The following is a 17,005-nucleotide window of genomic DNA, read 5'->3' as shown; positions in this document are numbered from 1 at the left end:
AAGGAATAAAGGGGAATCACCTTATATAAGAAATGAACAAATTTAAAAGTGGAGATAAACACAAACAAAACAAAACAACATACACAACAATACCTTACAATTAACATTCTTATTTGCAATTGAAAGGATCAGATACATATTTATATTTTTGTATTTAGAATTACATAGTACAGCAGTAGAGTTAGAATTTATAATTCTGAAGGTATGCAGAGGAAAAGAGAAATTATGAAAAGAAAAGTTTTGGTTCACTTGGTTTTAACAGTTGTGTTTTGTAACACGGGTAGCCCATTCAGATGGTGGATATAAAAAGATGATTTTTTTTTTTTAAAGATTTTTTATTTGTTTATTTGACAGAGAGAGATCACAAGTAGGCAGAGAGGCAGAGAGAGAGAGAGAGGGAAGCAGGCTCCCTGCTGAGCAGAGAGCCCGATGCGGGACTCGATCCCAGGACCCTGAGATCATGACCTGAGCCGAAGGCAGCGGCCCAACCCACTGAGCCACCCAGGCGCCCCTAAAAAGATGATTTAAATTAAAACTTCAGTAAATTGAATACTAGAATTTCCTTGGCTAGGATCACAACTCTGCAATCCATTCTCTTCTCTCATAATGAAGAAAGGGAGATAATTATTTTCAATCTCACGTCAAAAGGACTTTATGAAAGGAGCAAAGAGAATTTGCTGAAGTCTGCTTGCAGAACTCCAAGGGTTAGTTTCAGGTGGACTCAGTAAAGGATGGACTCAGGGCACCTGGGTGGCTCAGTAGGTTAAAGCCTCTGCCTTCGGCTCAGGTCATGATCTCAGGGTCCTGGGATCGAGGCCCGCATCGGGCTCTCTGCTCGGCGGGGAGCCTGCTTCCTCCTCTCTCTCTGCCTGCCTCTCTGTCTACTTGTGATCTCTGTCTGTGAAATAAATAAATAAAATCTTAAAAAAAAAATAAATAAAAATAAAGGATGGACGCTGGAGCAGCACCTTCTGGAGGACAGCTCCTAGGGTGTGTTGGGGCTAGGAAGGCTTAGAGCTGTCTCTCAGGAGAAAGAAAAAAAGGCTGGAGGGCAGCTCTTTTTATATCTTTCTCAGTTGACGGCCTGAGGAGGCCTGCCTGGACCCTATCAGGAGAGTTAGGGGAGGAATTTTAAGTGGCCATCTGGTGGAAATATAACTTCTCTTATGCGAAACACAGGTGAGGGGTCCGCAGCGGAGGACAGGTTGAAAAGTCTACAAAGCATTCCATGAAAATTAGAGCATCAGTTACAACCACTGCAGAAGTCTCCAACGGAGCATGTTAAGGCAGAGGGAGAGTATAAGTTTATCTCCATGGAATCAGAATGTGCCTCTAGTATATTAAACAGGTGCCTCTAGAGAAACAGACCATAGGACCTGTGTGTGTGTGTGTGTGTGTGTGTATTAGTGTATTATGTATATATATATATCCTATATATCATAGGATGTGTGTATATACAGTACATGTGTGTATACATATACATATATATCAATGCATCTAAGTGTTTATCACCTGTCGGTCATCTATCTATAAAATAGAGAGAGAGAAAGAGAGAGAGAGAGAGAGATTTTTAAAAACTGTCTCCTGCGATTATTGAGGCTGACAAGTTTAAATTCTGCAGGCTAAGCCAGCAGGCTGCATACCCAAGGAAGAACTGCAGTTTGAGTCCAGAAGCGGTCTACTGGTAAAGGTTCCTCTTCCTCCAGGGAATTTTATTTTTTGTATGAAAACCTTCAGCTGATTGGATGAGGCCCACTCCCATAATGGAAGATAGTCTGCTTTCCTCAGTCTATGGATTCAATTTTTTTTAAGTTTGTATTTAAATTCCAGCTGATTAATGTAGATGTAACATTACTTTCAGGTGTACAATATAGTGACTCAGCACTTTCATACAACACCTGGTGCTCGTCACAGGTGCCCTCCTTAATCCCCATCACTTCTGACACACCTCCCCCTGCCCACTTCCCCTCTGGTAACCATCAGTTTGTTCTCTCAAGTTAAGAGTCTGTTTCTTAACTTGCCCCCCCTCCCTTTCCCCCCCTTTGCTCATTGATTGTGTTTTTTAAATTCCACATTTCAGTGAAATTCTGCAGTATTTATCTTTCTCTGCCTGACTGATTTCCCTTAGCATAATACTCTCTAGCTCCATCCACATCATTGCAAATGGCAAGATTTCATTCTTTTTATGACTAATACTCCATTGTGTATTTATATGAGTATATATATATGGCTGAGTGATAGTCCAATGTGTGTGTGTCCTTATCTATTTATCAGTTGATGGACACATGGGCTGTTTCCATATCTTGGCTATTGTAGATGATGCCGCTATAATCATCAGGGTGCTTGTATCCCTTTGAATTAACATTTTTATATTCTTTATATTCTCTAGTTGCTGGGTTACAATTCTATTTTTAATCAGTCTATTGATTCAAATGTTAATCTTATATAAAAATATCTTAATGGAAACATCTAGACTGTTTTCTCTTAATTTTATTTTAATTGCAATATAGTTACATAGAGTGTTGTATTAGGTGTTTGATTAAATATCTGGGTGTCATGGCCTAGCCAAGCTGACACATAAAATTAATCATTACAAATAGGTAGATATTTTAATCAATAAAATGAATTTTTTTAACTAAAACAGATTGGAAGATTTTACTATATAAAAGTGAAAAGAAAAGCCATGGGATTGACCTTAAATTGCATCAATGAGATTAGGAAAATTTGTCCTAAATGCAGTCAGTCAGGGGGAAAAATGATTTTGCTTCCATCAGACCTTAAAATAACATAACGTACGAATGGTAACAAAGGGAAGAGGAACACCCCTGCCTCTCTCTCTCTCTCTTCTCTCTTTCTCAGCTATTACGGATTCAAACATAGGGAAAAAGAAATTCTATTTCCTCCAGTAAAAATAATCTCATATTCATTTTTATATAAAAGTGTATCAAAGTCTGTTCAGTTTAGCCTACAAAAAGGTCAATTACAAGTCATAAGTATCAATTTTACCATTCCTTTGGCCTATCTTAATCCTTACTCTGGTTAACTCCAAAGTATTACCTCTTTTGTGCCTAATTCTAGATAGGTGTATATGTTTGAAAAACTCAGAAAACTTTACTGGTTGCACTCATTTTATATTCAAGACAAAAAATATCTAAGTTCTATATGTTTCCCAATTTGTCCACCACATTTTTCTACTCGACTCTCCCACTTTCCTAGAAGCATTTTTCACGGATTCTCTTATCTCTTCAAGCCTCCAGAAATTATTCTTCTCCTAAATTCTACTGATACACATGTTACTTATTTTTCAGTGAAAATAAGAGCAATTAAAAAAGACATTCCACACATTATTTTTACACATAAATAAATTTGCTTCCACAGAAATTGCTTTATTTGTTAGGATGGGTGAACACTTAGCAGCAACCTCCTTGGTAAATTCGATTTTATCCCTTCTTGTACACCAAGAACACTGCTCTAGGAATTATATTCTTCCTCTTAACCATCATTGTGATTGAACAAACAAATACTATAGGTATACTAGTAAAAGACACTCTAACATCTCCTACATACCAAAAGAAAAATATATATTTTCTTGATGTTGCTTTTCCCCTAAGCAACTACCTCATTTCTCATCTCCCTTTGAAATGCAAACACTTACATAAACATCATCACACTCACTATCTCCATTTCTTTACCTCCAGTTATTACCTGAATTTATTCTGGTCAGACCATCTGGCCTGGTAGTTTAAAGAAACTTCTTGTCGGGGTCACAAGTGGCTGCTATATTGCCAAGTCTAATGCAAAACCTTTAGCTTTCATTTTACCGGAACTGCCAGGAGTAGTTGACAAAGTTAATCATACCGTCCTTCTGGCAAAAATTTCTTCATGTGAATTCTGGGACAGTATTCATTTTGGTTCTCTTGTAATATGTGTGACTCCTACTCAGTTTCTTCTGTAGATTATTAACCAACTTCTAAGACGTAGGCCTCTATATCTTAGAGGGGTCGTTCTCTGTTTGTTGTTGTTGTTGTGTTTTTTGTACTCATCACTGAGTGTTTTTGAGTTTTGTGCCTGCAAATATTATTAACATGCTAAGGATTCCAAACTTTGCCTCTTCACACTAGATTCTACCTTTAAACTCAGATTTGTATGTCCAACTGCAAACGTGGCATCTCCATTTAGAAGTTACCTCAAACCTAATAAATCTGGGACAGAAGATATCCTTGAGGTAAAACTACTCTCTCAGAGTCGGACACTTCAGTTGTGGATAATACATTAACTACATACTGTGGCACACACAGAGAGACACACAAAAGTGCACTAAGAAAACTAAAGCTATGTCTGATCCCCTTCCCTTTCATTAGGCATTCAAATCATCTTAATATATTAAAAAAAAAAAGTTTCATTCACAAAATCTGCAAACAGACACACACACACACACACACACACACACACCCCACACACACTCACAGTCCAATCACCCTTTCTATTCTGGTTCAAACTGAAGTAATCTGTCACCTGGATTATTTCAATATTTTCTGTTTTCACTCTTTTCAACATGCAATCTCCACATAGCATATACTGTTTAGCTCTGTCCATGCCATTGAAAATGGAAGGATTTCATTCTTTTTTTATAACAGCATTTCATTCTTTTCTTTTTTTATGACTGAATAATCTTCATTCATTCTGCTATTGATGGACATTAGGGCTGCCTTCTTAATTTGGGTATTATCAATAATGCTTCTACAAACATAAGGGTGCATGTATCCCTTTGACTTACAGTTTTTGTGTTCCTTGGGTAAATACCTAGTAGTGCAATTGCTGGATTGTAGGGTAGTTCTATTTTTACTTTTTTGAGGAACCTCCATGCTGTTTTCCACATTGGCTGCACCAATTTGCATTCCCACCCACAATGCAAGAGGGTTCCTTTTTCTCCAAATCCTCACCAACACTTGTTTCTTGCTAATGTATTTGTTCATTCCTTTCCCCACCTGAATGTGAGACTATGAAGAAAAAAAACTTTCTCTGCTTTGTGTAATTATGTAGTCCCTCCACCAGGAACACAAACTAATATTCAGTAGATGTTGAATAAATATTGTTCAAAGATAGGAAAACGGGTGGATGGATGGATGAATGAATCAATGGATACATGGATGGATGGAGGGGTAGAGGAGAGTTATATTGTGATATTAGAGTTAGAAATATTTAGACCACAGACCAAACACCAAGGAGTAACTAAAACTTTTAGAATCACGTTTGTAATTTGGAATAGAGGATATCATTTCAATTATAAGAGAAAGCTCTAAGGGTAAAGCAGTATTCTAGTTAAAAGGGAATTTACTCTTCATTTATGATGACAGATCCTAGCCTTACAAGTTAACCAATGCTGGAACAAGAAAAAAATATTTTAAGCATAAAGACAACATGGAAATAACAAAGAACTGAAGTGGTCAGAGGAATGATGGTAAGAGAAATCCTGCTGGCATCTGCACGAATACATGTAGAGGTGAAGTAGTGGAGGACTTCACCTCTACATGTATTTTTGTAGAGTTATGATGAGTTTTTCAGAGAGTCTTCAGTTGTTGATAGTATTGAGCAGAGCTGAACGCCTTGCCCTTAAAGTTTGGAACCATAAAAACAATTTTTCTAGGGTATATCATGAAATGACTAGCAACTGTCTACATACTTTCCCTTTCTTACTGTTTAATTTCAAAACTTTGTTAAGTTTTGACTGAAGGGAAGGTTTCTGATTGGCTTGATGGAAATCTCCAAAATATATCTATGGATTTATTTGATATTAACGGATTTTATAAAATCACTGAGATAGCAATTTAATACCTGTAGTCAACTTTTATTGCGTAACAACTAATATTTATCTATGATCCTCTCAACATGGCTTTTGATACAGTTTCTTAAGTCAATAACATTACTTATAATACTGTAGAAGGGCCTGGCATTCTCACGTTTTTCTCCTTTCTAAATTGCAATCATTTCTGTAATGAGCACTGAGGCACAGAATTCTCTACAGATATGAATGAGTGACATTTGATCAGGCTATCCCAAAGATAAAGAAAAAATAAAAGTATGCAGGAGTTTAGAAGAAAGTCAACCTACAATAAGTGTGGCCATACAAATATTATATTTTCCCACTAAAAGGAAATTGATAGATAGTTTTATTTAGCAAAACAGTTAGCTAGACTATTTTACTCACACATACAAAGTTTATTTGATAGGAAACATCACTATAATTTCACCATAAATTTTTCAATATGGTTATATGCTGTGGTACTGTTCCCTCTACTTTATAAATAGTATTTTTTCAATTATGCTGAAAACAAGGGAGTTATAAACATATCACATATTGGCTTTCAACATTCTAGCCATTGTTTAGGAATAATAAGTCTGCTGTCTTAAAAACTGAGTAAGATTTTATCTAGAGTAGTTTGCTATCACAATAGTAGAGATCCTTGGAACAATTTAATGAATGAAATCTGACTAAATAAATAAGCTTATTCATCTTCAGATCTATACAAACATCCCAGCCTATATCAGACAAAAATTAAAATTGTGCATAGGGGACAAGGGAGCTTAGGATTCATTTCGCTTTCATTGATTAATAGATTTCCCATTTCTGCCAGGAGATAGCTGCAAAATTTCCATCTATGCAAGTAATTAATTGGATAGTCTTGTTATTTTCCTATCTAAGGGGAATGAGCTAGTGACACCCAAGTTTAGGTGAAATAATAAATAGGCTTCTTTTTGTCATTTTGCTAACATTTTTCCACTATTGTTTTTCAATTAATGTATAAATGAAAGTGGCCTCTCTAGTGCCATTATAAAACAGATATTTATAACAGAAGAGAAATATTTAATGTTTCTATGGTGCATGAGAAACACTGTAAATGTTACAGTTTAGAGAAAATAAAGGTGATATTATATATTCCTCATTGTCATACAAAACCCTAAGAGCAGACCGATAAAATTCACTTACTTACATTAGATTTAGAAATGTTATAACACAGAAATATTCTGTTACCTTTCACTTAATAGACCAATAGAGAATTTAATCTAAAACATTTTCCTGAAAACTTTATTGATGAGATGTTTTTATAAAGTAGCTGTTACAATATACAATACATATCCTCTGATTTAATTAAAAGAGGACTCTTCCTAAAAATACTTGCAGTGGAGGTTTAATAAGAAATTAACTAGGGGCACCTGGGTGATTCAATCAGTTCAGTGTCTGACTCGGGATTTTTGGCTCAGGTCATGATCTCAGGGTCCTGGGATAGAGTCCCGGATCTCTACACTCAGCAGGGTGTCTGCAGTCGGCTTGATGATTATCTATCTCTGTCTCCTTCTGCCTCTCTCCTCTTGCACACTATCTCTCTTTCTCTAAAATAAAAAATAAAAAATAAATTTTAAAGAAAATTAATTAGCTACTATCTAGTCATTTCTAATAGTTAATCCAATCCTTCTCCATTAAAATATATTTTGAGTTTGTTCATATGTTTCATTGTAAATACTGTTGTCACTTCTTCACATTAAATATGCACACTTGACAATATATATAAATCATAGATACATATTCCATCTTATACCGTCATTATCAGTGTTCTAGGATTACCTGGTTAGACAGAATTTGAAATCACCTGCCAAAACTTAGGTTAGTCTTTGAATAGAAACTTTGAGAACTTTTCCTCTTTTTGAATTACTATCAGAAAAAAAAATAATAAATATTTCTGCTAATTAAATATGTCCAATAGATGAAACAAAAAACTGATGGTACTTATTATTTTTGAGGAGGAATCAAATATATATATTTATTTTTAATATTTTCCAGGTTACATGATATTTACAGTGATATATGTAGAAATTATAAAGTAACTTTGGTCGTATTTAGAAGGATGAAGCTGTCGAAGGATGAATACTTATTTGCAACCAAAACTATTCATAATACAACCTTTTGCCAATAGATCAGAACCATTTATAGCTGCAAATATAGTAATAGATCTTCTGTGATCAGAGTGCTACATTAAAAACTGGAACTCTGGGGCTCTAGATTTACTTCACTTCTGATCTGCATTACCAAACAATAGACCCTAAATAAATATTTCAAAAGCATGCACAAGTGAATAGATGATAGCTTAAAGACTTACTGTGTTCATCTATCAATGTAAAATAAAATTTCAAAATCATTGCATTTTATACCTACTATTTTTCTTCTGTTATTAGTTCTGAAATCAAGAGGCACCTGGGTGGCTTGATTGGTTAAGCGTCTGCCTTGGGCTCAGCTCATGATCTCAGAGTCCTGGAATCCAGCCCCACATCAGTCTCTGAGATCAGCAGAGAGTCTGCTTCTCCTTCTCCCTCTGCCTCTCACCCTGCTTGTGCTTTCTCTCTCTCTCTCTCTCAAATAAAAAAATAATAATAATAATAAAATTAAATAAAAATAAAAAAAAACTTTAAAAAATGTTCTGAGACCAAATAGAATATCTATAGCATATATTTATAAATGTTGGAAATTAGAACTTCCCTGTGGTCACCTCAGATACAGTGAATACTGAATACTAGGTCTGCTGTAGAGAGACTAATGCCACATAAAAACCAAAAGAGTACCACAAAACCACAAAGACACAGGTCTTAGCATATTGTTCTTGACTGATTGGAATTATTTAAGGAATTCAGAATGGTTGAACCAAGTGGAAATTTTCCTGTTTTCCATCAGTCCAACTGATATTCCATTAGACACATGGTTTATTTAGTTTAAAGTAAATCAGCCTCTGGAATTCTCAGCTAATATCTGTGTAATCTTTATAGCTTTGAGTTTAGTTAATTTTTTTCACCCTTCAGTCGTTTAAAAATATTTTGAAGTAATTTTTATATAACATTTTGAATCTGTGATTAGTAACAGATGGGCCAATGCTAACTACATCAGGAATAACATTACCAATGGCAGAATCAGCACACTTCATGTGAAAACCCATTCTAAATGAGTAACTTGCCATCTAAAGAAGAAACACATCTTAGGGTTTTTCTTAATTACCACAAAATTACATTTTATCTTATCATAACTGCGTTCCAATTTATATGACCACAAACGTGAAATGTTTCAAGGAACCTACTTTACAAAAACTTACTCAGAAAAAAAAAAAAAAAAAAAAGTGAATTTGTTTTCATGGCGGCTGTCTCACTTTTTTATTTTCATTGCCTACTGATAAAATGGAGTGGAGTAATTACATTCTGGCATTAATCTCTGTGTGATAGCCCTGTGGGAAGAATGCTAGCTCTAGGAGACAGAAGTAGTAACAGACAGTTACCACAGCATGCATAAAAAAGACATGGATAACATCAATACGTAAGCAGACACTGCCAAAAGGAAGTAGTTGGCCCCTGCCATGCTGGAACAGCAGCGTGTCAAGCAGTCCCACTCTTCTGAGAGTCTAAAGATGAGACCCTCTAATTAGACGTTAGATCAATGTCATTCAATTGCAGAATGACCACCCCAACACTTAACTCTAAGCTGGAAAATAAAGAAAAAAATGGTGACATTTATTTCTTCCCATTATAGAACAATCTGGTCAAAATGACAATCGGAACCCATGCATATTTTCTTCTTTCCTCTTTGAAATTTCTAGAGAAAATATCAACAGATACTTTAACATATTATAATTAAAAATCATGTAAAGAATTGAAAAGACTTTGCCTTTTAGGAATGAATGGAGATCATAAGGGTAAAGCATTTTTTAAATGTCTAATATGTATTATAACAAGGGTTCAACACAACATAAACAGAAAGAAGCCATAGGTGCATACACGCACATGCAACATGCAAAACCACTTATCTAGACCCTATTTGTAATAGCAATAATGGCATAAATACATGGGAAAAATTAAACAGTATGTAGAAGATAGAATCAAAAGCATTCTGAAAATTCAGAAAAATTAAATACCTAATTTTATCTAAGATGATTCTTTTATAAGAGACATTATTATTCTATATGCTACTAGTATCACAGAACACAAAAAATAATGATGTTGTGGCATCATCAATTTTAAGTGCATCCCTGTATCAAAATGTTATTTATAGAAATGTCTAAAACTCAGTTAATACAGAAAATGAGGAAATATGCCATTTTCTAATGGCTTATTGTAATTAGATCAACTGTTTTCATACTTCATACATATATAAATATATTTGTTGACATATGAGTCTAATTAAAGCCCCATATATATAATTATATATCTGATATATATGTATAAATCAAAGACATTCTTCTGAAAAGATCATGTAATAAAAATAAAATGAGTTCTTATACAGAATAGCAATGAAAGTGGATTTGTCGTACTAGATAATAAAATATGTATAAAAGATAAGGTGATTAAAGAGGGCAGTATTAGAATAAGAATGGTCAGTGGAAAGTAAAAGAAAATAAAATCACTCATCATGAAATAAAAATTAGTAAGAAATAAGAATAGAAATAAGAATAAGAAATAAGTAAGAATCACACTATCAGCTTCAATGTGAAAGGGTGAATGATGTAAAAGTATCATTCAAGAAAACAGAAATAAAAGTTAAATCATATTAATGAGTAGGAAGCTTCCTTAGAATAAATACATGAATTTCAAAATTTCATCAATAAAAACCATGCAACTCCAATGAAAAAAATCCTAACAGAAATTTTATATGTAACTTAAATAGCCAATTTTAAAATTTATGTAGTAAATCAAGATCTAAATGAAGCCAAGGACTTCCTAATATACAAAAAGAAGATGGGGAAATTTCCTTACCATATACTAAAATATGTTAAGTCAGAAGTAATGAGGTATGTAGAGTTTAGAAGCAGACCCACAGATAAAATCGTATCTTTTACACAATAGATACAGTTGTATCTATTACACAAAGACAATGGGGAGCCGTGAACAGAGTATAAATATTTGATAAATGTTGCTAAGATAATTGGTTACCTTTGTGAGTGAAAGAACTTGATAGCTACTGAACAACAGACACAAAACTTATTGATGCCAATTAAAGACCTAAATGAGGGGCACCTGGGTGGCTCAGTGGGTTAAGCCTCTGCCTTTGCCTCAGGTCATGATCTCAGGGTCCTGGGATCGAGCCCTGCATCGGGCTCTCTGCTCAGTGAGGAGTCGGCTCCTCACTCTCTCTCTGCCTGCCTCTCTGCCTATTTGTGATCTCTCTGTCAAATAAAAATAAATAAATAAATAAATATCTAAATGAAGAAAACATTCTTTCTAAAGCTTATAGATTATATGATAAATTATAATTATTGTTTCAGATAAAAAATTCTCAAGTAACTGTTGAAAATATATACTATATTATATGTTAAAATAACACACAATCACACTCCATGCCAAGACAAAAATATTTCAAAACATAAATAGGAGATGGCTATTTCATATAAAACTTTATAACTTTATCAAAGAACACCATACAATATAAAAAATAAATAACAGTATGATATTTACCACTTATATGAAAAATTACATCAAATTAACAAAAAATAATTACTATCTATATAGAAAGGAAATTCAAAGAAGAGAGACATGTATGATCTACATACAGTATTTGAAAAGATGTTTCATGTTACTACTTATTAAGGGTCGACAAATTATCAACAAAATTATATATCATTAAAGACCAAGCTGATTGGCAAAAATTAATATTTTAATCTTACTTGCTGGTAGAAATGTTAAGAAAGAGAAAATAGAAATATTTGTTTGAGAATTTAAATATCCATAAGGTAATTGATAACTAATTTGGCATATCTAATAGGATAAAAGATACCCCCAGTTATGACCTAGAGCAACTCTCAGTGACCTATCCTAGAGAAGCTCTCCCATAGATTTAGAGACACAAATAATCAAAGCTTCATTCCATGTTATAGTAAAAAGTGTTTCTCAGTGAGGGTAAGGACAATTAGATTATTTGGTTGTTCATGTAAGGGTGTGCTATCAAACCATGAAAATAAATATACTGGAGCCACAGGGGCACCTGGGTGGCACAGTTAGTGAAGGGTCTGACTCATGGTTTCATCTCTGGTCATGATCTCCGGGTCTTGGGATCCAGGCCGGTGTCAGACTCTGTGTTCAATAGGGACACTGCCTGGGCGTCTCTCACTCCTTCTGCTCCTCCTCCCCCTCCTGACCTCTCTCTCTCCAAAATAACTTTTAAAAAATAAAAAATAAACTGGAACCTCACAAATTGACAAAAATGAATGTTGCAAACATAGGGAGCCAGACAACAACAAAACAAGTAGGAAAGGAAATATAAATTATATAGCATATTACATTCTTCTGTGATCTGCTGTGGTTTTAATACTTAAAACACAACTGTATGTATTTTTTTCAGAGTATCCACATATAAGTAGATACTTCTTCACTGATGTCAGGAGGAAAGGAGAGATATAATGGGTAGTATAAGCAGTGAATTTTATTTTTGTTATACGGATTTAGTCCTTATGCCTACTGATAAGTATTTAAGTGTTCATTATTTATTGCACATATACTTTTCTATACTTAAAATAGTTTATAAAATTTTAAAATTAAAGTCTTTAATTCAATCTTACTCAATAGCAGAGAATAAACTTGTTTAATAAAGTACACCAAATAATGACTTTAAGAACTGGGATGTTGGTGTCAAATGGTTAGCATTAGTAAATGTCTGACCTGGTTGTGTTTTTAATATCTCCAAAGCTGTTTCTTACTGTGCAACTTTGAAGCAATAATAGAATCTACACTATAAGAGTGTGGGGATTAAAGTACCAATGCATGCAAACTGTTGAACATGGTGCCAGACCATGGAATTTGCTCAGTAAGTATAAACTATCAGTGTCACTATTGTCTTCAATATACATTGTAAATATAAACATAATGGTAAATCTTGGTCCCTACTAACCTTAATATAACTTGAACAAATCAGGACAAAAAATAAGAATAAAATATTGTTTGGAAAAATTTGATAAGAATGTAAAAAAAAGTTAAAATAGCGAGTGTCAACAAGGGATATCATTCCAGACATAAATGACCTTTTAAAATTAAAATTAAGGGGGCGGCTGGGTGGCTCAGTTGGTTAAGCATCTACCTTAAGCTCATGTCATGATCCCAGAGTCCCAGGATGGAGTCCTGGTTTTATCCCAGGACTCCCAGCTCAGTGGGGAGTTTGCTTCTCCCTTTGCCTCTGCTCCTTTCCCCCACTCAGCCCTCTCTCCCAGTCCTGCTCCTCTCCTCTGCTTGTACGTTCTCTGTTTTACACTCTCTCTCTCTCAAATAGATGAATAAAATCTTACAAACAAAAAAACTATCAAAATGTTACACAACCATTTTTTGTTTTATTTTATTTTAATCTCAGTATTTAAATTTAGTTTAGCAAGCTTTTAAACAAAATAAAAGTTTTAAGTTCTTCATACTAATAAAGCTGAAATAATATGGGGTGATAGTAAATATACAGTTACATATTCTTTCTGAGATTATTTATTTGAAACATGTTACCCTGAGTCATATCTCTGTATAATACTTTACAATTCTCTGACTCATGGAATATTTTTGTTACAGTTTATCATCAACTGTTATATTTCTAGGAAGCAGCTGGGTGTATATGACACCTGACATATGTAAAGACTTTAGAAATTTGGTAGTGCTTCAACAGACATTAATATGTAAGTTTAAAGATAATTTCCAAACCAAGGGTTTGGAACACTCTCAGAGTGGCTAAAGAGTATTTTATCTATATGATATTTCATAAATAGGCTCTTTTAGAAGTTCTTGTTTTGCTTTATTTTACTTGAGCTGATTTAAAAGAATTGGTTGCATGTCTAAAATGAAAAAGTGTCTTTAGAATTCAACTGGAAATAATTGTCAAAATGAAATGAAAATAAGTATATTAATTATAATTAATAAGTCATTATGAGCTTTATCTACTCTTTCACTAAATGGAGAGAGTCTTGTTGGAAATATATTCCTTTTCAAAAGCCATGGGATGCCTGGTTGACTCAGTTGGTTAAGCAGCTGCCTTTGGCTCGGATCATGATGCCAGGGTCCTGGGATCCAGTCCTGCATCATGCTCCTTGCTCAGCCGGGAGCCTACTTCCCCCTCTGCCTGCTGCTCCCTCTGCTGTGCTCTCTTTCTCTCTCTGACAAATTAAATAATAGCTTTAAGAAAAAAAAAAAAAAAAGAAACAAATAGTTTGCTAAATAATTTTGTATTTTAAAAATATAACTACATGGGTAAAATATTTGTAGATTCTGAAATTGCTATTTAATAAATATATGTGTATATTTAAAAGTTATATATTTTTATTTTTAAGCAATGGAATTTAATTTTTGAGGTCTAGAATAAATAAAAAAATATTGAATAAAACAATAAATGCATAAATATATATTCCTTGAAATAATGGTGTAAATACTGTAAAGTTAAAGATAAAAAATATCTTTAAAAACTTTAACATCAATGTATAGTTGGTCTTTTTTTAATGTAAAAATAAGTATTCCCTCATAGATTATTAATAAATTTTCAGTCTATTTTTAATAAATGTTGATTTAACTAAGTTCTCTTTGAAATAATGTAATTCTTCCTGACTCATAGTTCTAAGAAAAATTTTATTAAAAGATATACATTTATTTAAAATGTTACTACCTTTTTAACAATAGTTACTTGAAGTGATAAAAATAGTCTTTTTATTGTACATACGCATCATGTTTCCTTTTTAGTCCCACATTTATCAGTCCTACACTATATACTGATTGTGTTCATAGATGTATCATGGGTTCAGGGAAAAATTCCATTTGTTGACAATAAACTTTTAAATAATGAATTTTCTTAGAAAAGCCTACATGGCAAAAGTCTCTAATGAAATGATTGTTTTACCAATAGATCATTATGGTAAACTTTACAAAATTAACATACATTAATCTGTTGACTTTTATCTTAAATATAAATAGATGACCCACTTAACATTATTATAGTGACTATACTTTTCACCAGGAATTGCAAGTATGATTTTTTTAAATATTGGCTATTTATGCCTCAAAAAATATCATCTAATTAGAGCTGCAATTCACTTTAAGTGCAATAAAAAGATAATATCTTGAAAATAAGTGTCATATTTTAATTGGAAAAGAGAAAAACAGTTTGTGCTTATCATCTTTTCTGTTTGCGTGTTTGTTTTGTTTGTTTTTTTAATTTATTTTTATTATATGTTTGTAATCTTGAGAAAGGAGACATATGATTAGATTTCACACTAATGCTAGCATTATCTTCTATAAAAGAATCAAGCATTTACCAATAGCTCTTTAAAAATAATTTTTGATTTTATTGTATTTAAATCACTACCTTATAACTTTGTTTAAATCTCGTGAGCAAACACATCTCTTAGAATGATTATAGGAGGAAAAGATGAATTAAAAATAGGTATTTATTTCTTTCATGAAACCTTAAAAAGCATGGTTGAGATATCTAAATATAGAAGTGCTTGCAGAGAGTGATTTATATATATTAAGGACCTATTATTTGTCAGCCACCATTCAAAATATATGATATATTTTGGGACACCTGGGTGGGTCACTGGGTTAAGCCTCTGACTCTAGATTTCAGTTCAGGTCATGATATCAGGGTTGTGGGACTGAGCCCCGCCTTGGGCTGTGTGGTGAGGCATGGAGTCTGCTTAAGATTCTCTTTCTTTCCCTCTCTTTCTGACCTACCCCCCAACTCTCTCTCTCTTTCTCAAACAGCAACACCAGAACAACAATAAAAATATATATGATGTATTTTATGTAATGCGACCTTCACCACAACCATACAATCTACTTGTGAGAAACTTGAGACTTTCAGAAGAACGGACACAAAATTAGTAAATAACAAAATCTTATAGTCCCAGCTCCAAGGCCTTTCTATAATATACCACGTACCCTCAAATTATGGGGGACGTGGGGGGTTGGGTGATCCTGGTGGTGGGTATTACAGAGGGCACGTATTGCATGGAAGTGATGAGGGAGCAGGAGGCTGGCTGAGGAGGGAGCAGGGGCTGGCGCCTTGCACCCCCTCTCCACCCACTCCCCTTAGTAATATGTGTGACATTCCTCAGGCACCCCTGACTGCCCTGAAAGAAGAACAAATGGTTATATTGCAGAGATCACAGTCCTGTAAGGCAGGAGTCTCCCTTTGTTTGCAAATGTCCCTGAGATTTACAAACAAAGAAGCTACCTTATCAGTAGCCCAATTTCCAAGGACACATAACTCAGTTCCTCAAGCCCTAATGCCACCCTCCCCTCCATAAGAAACCAAAGGAGGTGGAGGTAAAAAGAAATGTAAATAAAGTTAAATTTCTTCTAAACCCAAATCTCACTAACTAGGGCACTTGATAGGAGAAATGTGAAGCTTTATCTCTAGATCTCCAAGATAATGTCGAGAATCATTCCCAAGCATATGGCCCATTGATACACATCTAAAGGGACTCACAAGAAGATTTTTATTACTAGTAATAAATAACCTTTCTCCCAACAATAGCTAGCCCCTCAAGGTCCTGCAGACCTTGCTTCCAAAATTCCTAAGAGACTAACATCACCCCCTTTGTCCTCACCTACCCAACTCCTGTGTATATAACCAGACACTCCTCACAGGCTCGGGGCAGCCGCATCTCTGCCTGCCCACGGGTCCTGTCCCCGTGCTCTAATAAACCACCTTTTTGCACCAGAGACGTCTTAAGAATTCTTTCTTTAGCCGTCGGCTAAACCTCACCTAGGTTCGAGAACTTCATCAGAAGCACTGGGTGTGGTGCATAAACAATGAATTTTGGAACTCTGAGAATAAATTAAATTAAGTTAAGTTAAATTAAATTAAAAATAAATAAAATAAAAGACTTGCTATTAGGCCTCACATAATTCCGTGTAAAGAACTGTATTGCCATATGGAAACTGCTTTAAAGTGAAAATCATCAGGTAACTTGAGGGGAGACTATGTCATTTCATAGAGAATTAAATAAAAATAAAA

This window comes from Neovison vison, chromosome 11 (assembly GCF_020171115.1).
Source record: "Neovison vison isolate M4711 chromosome 11, ASM_NN_V1, whole genome shotgun sequence".
In the NCBI taxonomy this organism is placed as follows: Eukaryota; Metazoa; Chordata; class Mammalia; order Carnivora; family Mustelidae; genus Neogale; species Neogale vison.
This window is presented reverse-complemented; position numbering follows the sequence as displayed.